At 38.4% G+C, this 11631-nt stretch overlaps 1 pseudogene; it reads right to left on the bottom strand.

The window, feature by feature from the left end:
• Nucleotides 1-10684: 10684 nt before the first annotated feature.
• On the bottom strand, nt 10685-10783 carry LOC132280342 (small nucleolar RNA R71; annotated as a pseudogene).
• Between the last annotated feature and the right edge of the window lie 848 nt (nt 10784-11631).

The raw sequence follows: 11631 nt of genomic DNA, 5'->3' as shown, positions 1-11631 counted from the left end.
TTGCACATTCATTGGGTCTTGAGGTCATGTAACGGGATGGTTTCCTTTGTGTTAACACACCAGTTGGGGGCCAGTGTTTTTAGACCGTGTTTGTCAGGGTTGTGCTATCGAGATAGCTGGGCAGACTTTAGAGTTCGATTTTGTTGTTTTTGATATGATGGGCTTTGACATCATTCTCGGGATGGATTGGTTATCTTTCTTTCGTGCTACAATTGATTGCTTCCAAAGGAGGGTGACTGTTTGCACTCCCAAAGGAGATTGTTTTCACTTCGTGGGAGATTGGAGTGATTCCCACTCGACGATGATTTTTAGTATTGGCGACTAGAGTCGCCATAGGTCCTACTTGGCTAGCCTGTTAGCTGACCAGGATAGAAGTTCGGGCTGTATTTACCCAGTAGTTGTTGTGGAGTTCTTAGATGTTTTTCTGGAGGAGTTGACAGAGCTTCCTCCTCTTTGGGAAGTTATCTTTTCTATTAATGTCATTCCCGATACTGCACCTATCTCTATGGCACTATACCACATAGCACCGGTAGAGCTTTATGAGCTGAAAAATCAGTTGGATGATTTGAAAGCTAAGGGCTTTATTCGTCCTAGTGTGTCACCTTGGGGAGCACTAGTTCTTTTTATAAAGAAGAAGGATGGGTCTTTAAGACTTTGCATTGATTATCGCAAGCTAAACCACGTCATAATCAAGAACATGTATCCTTTGCCTAGGATTGATGACTTGTTTAATCAGTTGAAAGGAGCCACTTGTTTTTCAAAGATTGATTTAAGATCAGGTTACTATCAATTGAGGGCTAAGGATGAGGATATATCCAAGACCGTTTTTCATACACGGTATGGCCATTATGAGTTTCTGGTGATGCCATTTGGTTTTGACCAATGCTCCTGCAGCTTTTATAGACTTGATGAACCGCGTATTCAGTGACCATCTTGATCAGTTCATTGTGGTCTTTGTTGACGACACTCTTGTACACTCAGCTTCGGTGGAGGAGCATGAGTACTATTTGAGGACAGTGTTGCAGATCCTTAGGGATAATCAGTTGTACGCCAAGTTTGAGAAATGTGAATTTTGGCTATCAGAAGTGAAGTTCCTTGGACATGTTGTGTCAGGGGGCGGAGTTGCAGTAGATCCGTCAAAGATTGAATCGGTGATGGATTGGGAACGTCTGAAGACAGTGTTTGAGATTTGGAGTTTTCTTGGCCTAGCCAGATATTACCGGAGATTTGTTCAGGACTTCTCTCTTTCAGCAGCACCTATGACTCGACTTACCTGCAAAAGGGTCAAGTTAGTATGGAATGAGGCTTGTGAGTTCACTTTTCAGGAGTTGAAGGTCAGGTTGACATCAGCTCCAGTGTTGATTATTCCTGAACATGGTTTGGGTTATGTGATCTTTTGTGATGCTTCGCAGGAAGGTTTGGGTTGTGTCTTAATGCAGATAGAATGGGTGGTTACTTATGGGTCTCGACAGTTAAAGACTCATGAGTTAAACTATTTGACACATGATTTGGAGCTGGTAGCAATTATCTTTGCCTTGAAAGGGTGGAGACACTATTTGTATGGGGAGAAGTTTGAGGTTTTCTCCGACCACAAGAGTCTTAAGTATCTATTCTCACAGAAGGATTTGAACTTGAGACAGCACAGATAGGTTGAGTTCATGGAAGACTACGACTTTGAGTTGCAGTATCATCCGGGTAAGGCTAATGTGGTGGCCGATGCATTGAGTAGGAAGTTACGGGGAACTCTTACTAGCATTTCCATTCACAAATGGAAGATGTTAGAAGACCTTGCAGATCTTGGTTTACAGTCTTATGAGGATGTCTCACCGGCTATTTTGTTTAGCCTTGTGGCTCAACCGGCTCTTGTTAGTAGAGTTATTGAGGCACAGTTGGAGAATAGGGAGATGAATACCATTCATGTTCGGATTTCAGGTGGTGAAAATGTAGAGGGTTGGACTTTATATTCAGACGGTGGTCTCAGGTACAAGGGGATGATATTTATTCCTTTATTTTGTCGTGAGGATGTTCTTCAGGATTTTTACCACTCTCGACTCGCAGTTCATCCTAGTGGTACGAAGATATATCACAACCTGCGACGACAGTTTTGGTGGCAGGCCATGAAACGGGATGTTTCACAGTTCGTGGCTCGATGCCTTACTTGTCAGCAAGTGAAGGCAGAACATCAGCGACCGGCAGGATTGTTGCAACCATTACCAGTAGCTAAGTAGAAATGGGAACATATCACCATGGATTTTGTAACAGGACTTCCAAGGTCTCAGGCAGGGAATGATGCCATTTGGGTTATAGTTGACAGGTTGACTAAGAGGGCTCACTTCTTGCCCATAGCAGTGACAGGCAGTTAGGGCTGCAAGTTGGGCTGGCCTAACCCAGCCTAGTCCCAAACTAACCTCAACCCGAATCAGGTTGGGTTGGGCCAACCCGAATTATACCCAATGTGGGTTATGGTCATAACCCAGCCTGAATATTTTCGGGCGGGTTGGGTCGGGTTGACAGGTTGAGTTTTTTTTTTTTATAAAAAAATTCAGAAATATATATATATATATATATATATATATATATATATATAATATAATATAATATTTTGATTATATTATTATTAAAAAATAAATTATATATATATATATATATTATATTTTATTTTGGGAAAATCATTTTAGTCTTCTGTCTGCAAGAATCAAAAGTTCAAAACCCATATCGCCCGCTGCAAGAATCAAAACCCAGATCTGCAAGAATCAAAATCCAAATGCAAGAATTAAAACCCAGATCTGCAAGAATCAAAACCCATATCGCCCGCTGCAAGAATCAAAACCCAGATCTTTCAAAACCTAGATCTGCAAGAATTAAAAATCAAAACCCAGATCTTTCAGTTTCCATCGCCCTCTATTCCAGTTCGGGTTCGCCGTTTGCAAGTTTCAGCCGCTGTCTCTCAACTCTCAAGCTTACCCCCCTCTCTCTCTCTGCAATTGTAAACTTTTTTTTTTTTTTGAATGGTAATTCTATGACTGCAGACAGTTTTCATCGCAGTGTAAGATGGGGAGGCGTAAGTGGTGGTGAGAGAGCGTAGCCGCCGTCGGCCACCCTGTTAAAGGCGGTGGGTGACTCTCTCTCTCATTCTCGCCCCTACAAACCCATCACCGCTTAGATAAGATCAAGTAGTTTGTAACTGCTAACTTGAATGTATAGGGCGGCAGTAGAGAGAGAAAGAGAAAAAAGAGAGAGGAAAGAGAAGGGAGACAAAAAAAAAAAAAGAAATTTTTTTTTTTTTATTTTTTTTATTTTTAAATTTGGGTTTTGGGTTGGGTTTGGACCGAACCCAACCCGAATATGTCTGGGTTTTGACAAAACCCAACCCGAACATGAATCCAATTTGTAAACTTAATGCCCAAATTTTAAATTTTCTGGTTGGGCTGGGTTAGCCCGCCCAAGTTGTAGCTCTACAGACAGTGCAGAGAGACTGAGTGGACTGTATGTGAGACAGATTGTCAAGCTTCATGGGGTTCCTATATCCATTATTTTGGATAGGGATCTGTGGTTCACATCTCACTTTCGGCAGAGTTTTCAGGAGCCTCTCGACATGGGGCTTCATTTTAGCACAGCATTCCATTCTCAGACTGATGGTCAGTCGGAACGTACCATTCAGATATTGGAGGATATGTTTTGGGCTTGTATCTTGGATTTCAAAGGTAGTTGGGAGGACTACTTACCTTTAGTTGAGTTTGCCTACAACAACAGTTACCATACCATTATTGGCATGGCACCTTTTGAGGCATTGTATTGCAGATCTCCAGTTTGTTGGACCGAGGTCGATGATACCGTTGCCTTGGGTCCTGACATTATCATTGAGACTACAGAGAAAATCAAGTTGATTCGGCAATGGTTGGCTACCGCACAGAGCAGACAGAAGAGTTACGCTGACAGGAGGAGACGATCCTTATCTTTTAAGGTAGGGGACCATGTCTTTCTCAAGATTTCTCCTCACAAGGGACTTCTGAGATTTCGACAGACTGGCAATTTGTCTCCTAGGTTTATTGGACCATTTGAGATATTGGAATGCGTCGGTGAAGTTGCTTATCGTTTGGTATTACCATCGGGCCTGGATAAGGTTCACGACGTCTTTCATATTTCTATGCTGAGGAAGTATGAACCGGATCCATCACATGTTTTGTGGTGGACAGATGTTGTAGTTGATGAGGACATGACCTACGAGGAAGGGCCAGTCTAGATTCTTAATTCACGAGAGTAGGTTTTGCGGACCAAGACCATTCCATTGGTCAAGGTCTTGTGGAGACACCACGGCATCGAGGAGGCTACTTGGGAGCTCGAGCAGGAGGTTCACTCTCGGTATCCCCATTTGTTCTCTCTTTCAGGTACGATTCGATTTTGGGAATGAAATCCTTTTAAGGAGGGTAGGTTATAATGACCCGGTCATTTTCTTTCTTTTCTTTTTTCGGTAAATTTCTTTTTTCGTCCTTTTCCCTTTTCGTCCTTTAGTTATTTTTCATTTTTCTTTGCATAACCTCACTTTTTGCACTCGGATTTGATTCCGACTTTGCATACATCCATGATATTTAAATTATATGATATTTACATTTTCACTTTTGTAGAAAGCATGTTAAATGTTTACTTTTCTTGTAAAGGGTATGACTATTTAACTTTTGGTAATTACTTTAAACTTGAGAGGTTTTTGTGTAATTATGCAAAGTAATTATTTGTTGTCTTAAGAACCATTTTGTAATTTAATTTGGAATATATTTTGAAAAAGGACCTTTTGTAATTTTTGGAAAACGTGACAAGTGTCACATTCTCGTGGTGCCACTTGTTGAGTGACTTGGAAACATAATCTATTGACATTTGGAGGGTGGAGATTCACTCATTTATTGGCCTAGGATTGAAGCACTTGTTGGCTTAGATGGTTGATAAGTGTGGACTTAAGATGAAGCCTAGGAAGGAGCCATTTGTGGCAAGTGTAGGCACCAAAATAAGTCTTGCATTATGTGTGCATGAGAGGTAGTGTAAGAACATATAGTGAGTGGAGGATTTCTAGACCTTCCACTCACCATTTTACACTTTATCTTTTTCATTTCATTGTTCTTCATAACCCTAAGCCTAGCTACCATTGGAGAAAAGCTTGGTTAATAGCTTTCTTCTTCATTTTGGTCTCCTTCCACTCACCTTAGACCATTAAGCTTAGAATACAAAAGCCTTGTTTCATTTTCCTCTTTATAACCTTAGAAGGAAAACTTGAAATTCCTTTGTTTCCCTTGGATTCAAGAGGAACAATCCTCTCATGAGGTAGGGGTGGTTGTATGTTTATCCTCTTTGGGTTTTATATATATTGGAGCTTGATATATATTGATTAAATACTTTTTAAATTCTTATATTTGCATATAAATAGAGATTTATTATGCTTGACTTAGGATTTGTGAATTAAAGCATTTATATGACTATTAAATGGAATAGGTAAATTATTGTTTAATGACTTGCCTAATACTTGTGATTTCATTGAGGGTTTATTATGGATTTCTTGGAGTTGGTACTTATATTGTTAAGTAATAGAAATTTCATTGAAGATTTAGTGTAAAGACCTTGTATATAGCACTTATATGTACTTGTAGGTAAATTACTATATTGCATGATTAGTAATTATGGCCTACATTGATAGTAAATTGCTTTAGTGTAATGTGTAGTATCATTAACTTGTCATTTTAGACATGTAACCTTTGGGCATGGTTTGTGTGGTTTCACCCTACTTGTGTTTGGTAAGTAGTATCATGCATTTAGATTATATAAATGTCATGGACTTGTTGATTTTTGGAAGCTTGTAAGGATATGAAATATTTGATAGCTAGGGTTTGGCTCTAGTACGGTGGGTAAGAATTCTCTTATGTCATAGTGCGCACTAGGTAGTACTTTGTGGGTCATAATTACCCAAAATAACTTGTATGGTCTCATGGCCACATATCCTAGTCTTTCCATTATTTGATTCCACATTACTTTCCAAGTTGTAAATCATAGATTTCTTGTAGCTTGTGATTTGGTAATCTTAGTTTAAATGCGGATAGTGTACTTGTTTACGTATACTTGGATGCTATGTGTTTATCATTTCAAACATTTGTATAGCTTAAGATGATCCCTTAGAGTAGCTTAAAAATATAGACGTTAGGTGGAATGCACCCTTGTAATGATTTATGTTTGGTTTGCATTATACATGAAACTATAGGGTATGCGCATGCACCATATCCTACGAGTAACTTGATTACTCACCCTAGTTGCTTGGGTTGTTTTGTAAGTAAAGAGACTTTGTTTTGGGATGCATGCACAACCTTAGAATTGGACCAAGGACCTTCTTCCTAGCATTGTAGCAGCTTTTTGAGGTGCTTCAGTCGACCGAAACACCAATTCGGTTGACCGATGGATTTTAGAAGCTTCAATGTACAGTAGATAATCAATTATAGTAGCCATTTTTACTGTCTTGGGTCATTTCGGTCGATCGATGGCCTATTTCGGTTGACCGATGCCTCAATTTGATCTGCTAAACCAACCAACCCTCAAAAACATGGTTTTAGAAAATTTTCTGTGAGTTTCGGTCGACCGAAATAGCCCTCATACCCCAATCTTCCAGATTTAGTTTTAGCACTGAAGTTCCAACTTCAAACGATCATAACTTCTTCATTTCTAATCCAAATGGAGTGATTCTTGAGCCTAAACTCAAGGATTTTGAGTCATATTTCTAATGGTACTTATATCATTCTCAGATTCAAATCATAGTGGGAGTTATTAATGTTTTAGTGGGACAATGTCAGTTTTTACTTAAACCGGGAAAGGGCATTTTGTGGGATTCTTGGCCAATGTTCTTGGAACCTCTTGGAATGTTGTGAAATGATTAGATTAGGTTGTATTAACCTTGTTTGACTTATTTAGAAGAAATTCTCCCCTTTTAATTGTGAATTGACTATTTTGCCCTTAATTAACAGATTTAGCTCGTTTTGACACTAGTTTCCTTATTCGCTTTTCTTGAGTTTCGTGGCTTCATGGAATGTCATGTTGGTGTCTTAGAGATGGTTTATATCTCAAAGGACTTTGGTTTTGTCTTTTGGTTTCGCATTTTGAATCCATTATCGGGTTAACTTTTAGGTCATCACTGACGCATCGAGTTGAAAAATATAGGTCACGACAACATCATTATTTTTAAAATTTTCACAAATTGAAAATAATTCTAGAATCCTTTCAACAAAATTGCCATTTAAAAAATTATACATTACAAAATGACATGAATTTAGGAAATGAGAAAACTATTTTTAAAATTATTGAATTGAACCAATTTTATCCTCTATATATCTACACTTTTTAACATTATTTTCTTCCAAGCCAAATGGTAAAGAATTATTGTGAACATATGGTGACGGTGGCCATTCCTATACGCCAAAATAATGTAGTGAATGCACGGTTCAAGAAAAGCATTTTGGGTCAAGTTTAAATTTATAAAAACCACTACTACTAACGTAGTAAGAGTGAGTAGGGATCGTCCTAAGGGATTGGAGGGCTACTAGTGATGAGCGCTGAAAAGTGCGCATTTAAACCCCTTAAGCTTAGGCATTCTAGCACCTTTATCTATCTTACTTTACCATTTTAGATTGATTTCGTATTATTTCCATTTTCAGGCACTTATCCCAAAAATAAGCTAACTCAGCCAAATGAGAGCTTAATTCAAGCAATTATGGGATTAAACAAAGAAAGGAGCAAAGTGGAGAAAGAAGGAAGCAAATGAAGCCAAAGGTGGGAAGCAGCAAAGTTTGATCAATCCAACTTCAAGGTTCGATCGATCGAACACTGATCGATCTCAGCACTTCAAGATAGATCCAAGCCTTGGCCCAAAAGCAAAAAGTCCAAAGTTCAATCGATCCAACACCACCCTTCGATCGATCGAACACTTGTATCCTTATTCAAATTATTGATCATATCCACAGCTATACCACCCACTAACCACTTTTGTCCTTTTTCCAAAAATATCCCCCAAAATATCTCGGATTTATCTTTTCCCAAAAAGCTCAACCAGTTGGATCGATCCAGCCTAAGTTCGATGGATCTCAGCCAGTTCGATTGATCCAAGTCCAAGGTTCGATCGATCGAACTTCCTCCAGTGCGAAAAAGTTAAATTTCCATCTCATTGAAAGTTGTCCTCTATCTAATCATTAGGGAATATTGTGTGCACGACCCCAGCTCATTTTGGGTGTCATTTGACCTACCTATATAAGGATAAGGATTACTTTTCATAAAAGGGGAGCTAATATCATTTTCATATCATTTCTTGGAGAGCAAGCTTAGAGGAGAAGGAGGCTAGAGACACCATTGGAGTTCTTCATCAACAAGGAGCAGATTTCTTCCATGGAGTTAGCCCTTGAGGGTTGGAGTAACATCACCATGAGTGGCTAGACATCCTCTTGGGGCTAGAGTTAGCCCCAAGCATGCTTTCTATATCTTAATCTTGTGTATTATTGAGGGATTAGTGTTGTAATTGATGTTTTGACACTTTGATATATATAGATCTTGTTTATTCAATGATTTATGTGGTTTAATGCTTCCAATTGATCATTTTATTCTATCCATATGTCTATGTATTCTAGGATAGATGTTCATGTACTTGTCTCTAGATTTTGTGTTATTGATGCATGTATATGTGTATTGATGCTATAGATTTAGAGATTGTCAAAACATAGTGCTTAAAAGAATGCTCTTGTGATTTTCTTGATGGTTCATACTTATTCCTTGATGGATTGTGCCTCTCCCCTAGTTTATTTTCATGTTAGTAGTGTAGATGTAGTGTAGTTGTAGTGTAGTGTTAAATGGGATGACAATCCATGCTTGTTATTTGATGATCCAAGCTTTTGAATGTAAGTAACATATGTTTCTAACCGTGTGTTATATTTGGATTGTGAGCTTAATGAAATGATTAATGACTTGTTTTGATCTATTGAGCCTTTCACATGTTGTTTAGACAATATATGCTTCATTGCTTAAATATATTATGCCTTTCACATGATGTTTAGATAATACATGCTTAACTAGTCATCCTTACTTATTGAATCAACCAAACACACACACACACCAATATTGCAACACACCATTTGCCCTCATTAGTCACTTGTCAACGGTATAGAAATGCATTGCTTGGTGGTGATCTCTAAACCCCAAGATCTCTCTCTCTCTCTTACTTACTCTTTATTGCATTCAATTATTTAGTTTAATTTGCTCTCTAGTTTAATCAACCAACCAACCATTTGTTTGATCACTCGACCTACTAACCCTAATTGCGATTCCATAACCAAGCACGACTCTAATCCCTTGGGACAATCCCTACTCACCCTAGCTATATTTTTAGTGAAGGTAGTAGTGGCTTCTATAAATGTAAAACTCTTGGCCCTCGCCTTAAAATGCACACACTCTCTCAAGCTTGACGGTAGTGCGGCACAATTCGGTCAGTTTTTGGTGCTGTTGCCGGGGATTAGGCAACGTCGGATTTGTGGAATCAATTAGGATTAGTACTCTTTTGATCGTGTCTTTACTTTATTTTTATTTTTCTTTTTGGTTACTTATTGTGTTGTTCTTACTTAACTAGGTGCATTGTTGGAGAGGAAGTAAGCAAAGGAGTATTCAAGCAAGCAGAAAAGTAAAAAGCTAAAATTTAAAAAATTTGCTAAGCTAAGCTTTAAATTTGGAGTTGAAGTGCTAAAGGACCTTTGTGAGACTTTCTTTATTCAATCCCTTAGTTAAATCGTCAGCCCGCGTGGAGGCTTATTTTAAATTGTTCTTGTATCATTGTTATTAAAGCATGGGAGTATAAATTAAGTGTTTGTGGAAGAAATCTAATTGCATTGTTGTGAAGGCATAGTGTTTGTCATTCTTTGTGCTTGTTATGTTTTGCATTGTGCATACATGGACGTCGTTCATTGAGACCAACTCTTGTCCCTCTCGATTTGCATCTTGAATCCATCGTTAGAAATCCTAGAGGAAGAGGAAGTTCAAATAGAACCAATCTATCAATGGATGACCATAATGATAATCATGTTGAGGACCTTGGTCACATAGACCAATAAGGTATTCTTCATCCTAATGTGCACAATGAGAACATACAAGTACCGTTAGGCATGCCTAGGCCATACATTCACTAACCACCACAACAACAAGGCCAAGTTCCATATGGAATGCCAAGGCCAATGTATGTTCCACAACCTCCCATCATCAATCAAGGAATTCAAAACCAAGGTGTTCATGTTGCACCACAAGTAGCTAATCCACCTCTTGTTTTAAGAGACCATTATGTGCCTAATGAGTATAATGCACCTACATGCATCCAATTGCCTCCATTTAGAGCACATCATTATGAAATTAAGCCACAAACCATTTAAATGCTTCCTAACTATCATGGACTTCCAAGTAAAGAACCTTACAAGCATTTGGATGAGTTTCTTAAAGTATGTTCCACCGTAAAATATACGGACATGCCGGAAGAGGTTTTAAGACTCAAACTTTTTCCATTCACCTTAAAAGATAAGGCAAAGTATTGGTTTAACAATCTTAGGCCTTTTTCAATCACTTCTTGGACAGAAATACAACAAGAGTTCTTGAAGAAGTACTATCTGGTTTCAAAGACCAATGCCATGAGAACCTCAATTCTAGAATTTTCACATGAGGATAGAGAAACGTTTCATGAGGCATGAGAACGCTTTAATGAATTGCTTAGGAAGTGTCCACATCATGACATGCCCAAATGGCAATTAGTTCAATATTTCTTTGAGAGCTTATCGGGCAACTATAAGGGTATGGTTGATGCTTCCGTGGGTGGCTCATACATTGATAGGTATGAGGATGACGTGTGGCATCTTTAAAAGAACATGAATGAAAATTCTTTGCATAGAACACTATCATCCAAGAATGGTAGAAATTTAAAAGGTAGGAAGAGTGTTGGCTTACATCAAGTTGACCATTCAAATGAAATAGCCACCGAAATGAAGTCTTTATCTCAAAGGTTTGATCAATTTTTGATTAACCAAAACTCGGCGAACCAAGTATCTTCATTCCCTAACCATTATCATCGTACATCAAATGAAACATGTATGACTTGTTCTAGTGTTCTTCATTCTACTTCTCATTGTCCTCACGGACAAGTGCAAAATGAACCTAATGAATAAGTCAATGCAGCTTTTGTGAACCAAGGGAACAATCCTTGTGGTACTCATTATAATCCAAGTTGGAGGAATCATCCGAATTTCTCTTGGAAAAACCAAGGAGAGGGCTCAAATCCTTCCCAAGGCGGTTTTCAAGGGAAGTACATTCCACCTCTACTTCAAAACCAAGGATCCCAAGGCTACTGACCTTATCAATCATAAGGGAATCAATTTGCTAATTCTCATTTTCCTAACGAATCTTATTCCTAAGGAAATACTAGAAGTCCCGTCTTTTAAGTAAAAGTTTTGAATGCTTTGGGCACTTTAAAGGCTAACACTCAATTGCTTCATTCTCATTCTCAATCTATTATGAAGCTAGAAACCCAAGTAGGGCAAATAGCAAGCACTCTTAATGCAAGAGAGAATGGAAAGATGCCTATTAGTG

This window comes from Cornus florida, unplaced genomic scaffold (assembly GCF_030987335.1).
Source record: "Cornus florida cultivar Cherokee Brave unplaced genomic scaffold, ASM3098733v1 CherokeeBrave_3.0.0_Hap2_Chr10, whole genome shotgun sequence".
NCBI lineage: Eukaryota > Viridiplantae > Streptophyta > Magnoliopsida > Cornales > Cornaceae > Cornus > Cornus florida.
The sequence above is the reverse complement of the archived record's forward strand: the minus strand, read 5'-3'. Positions and strand labels throughout refer to the sequence as shown.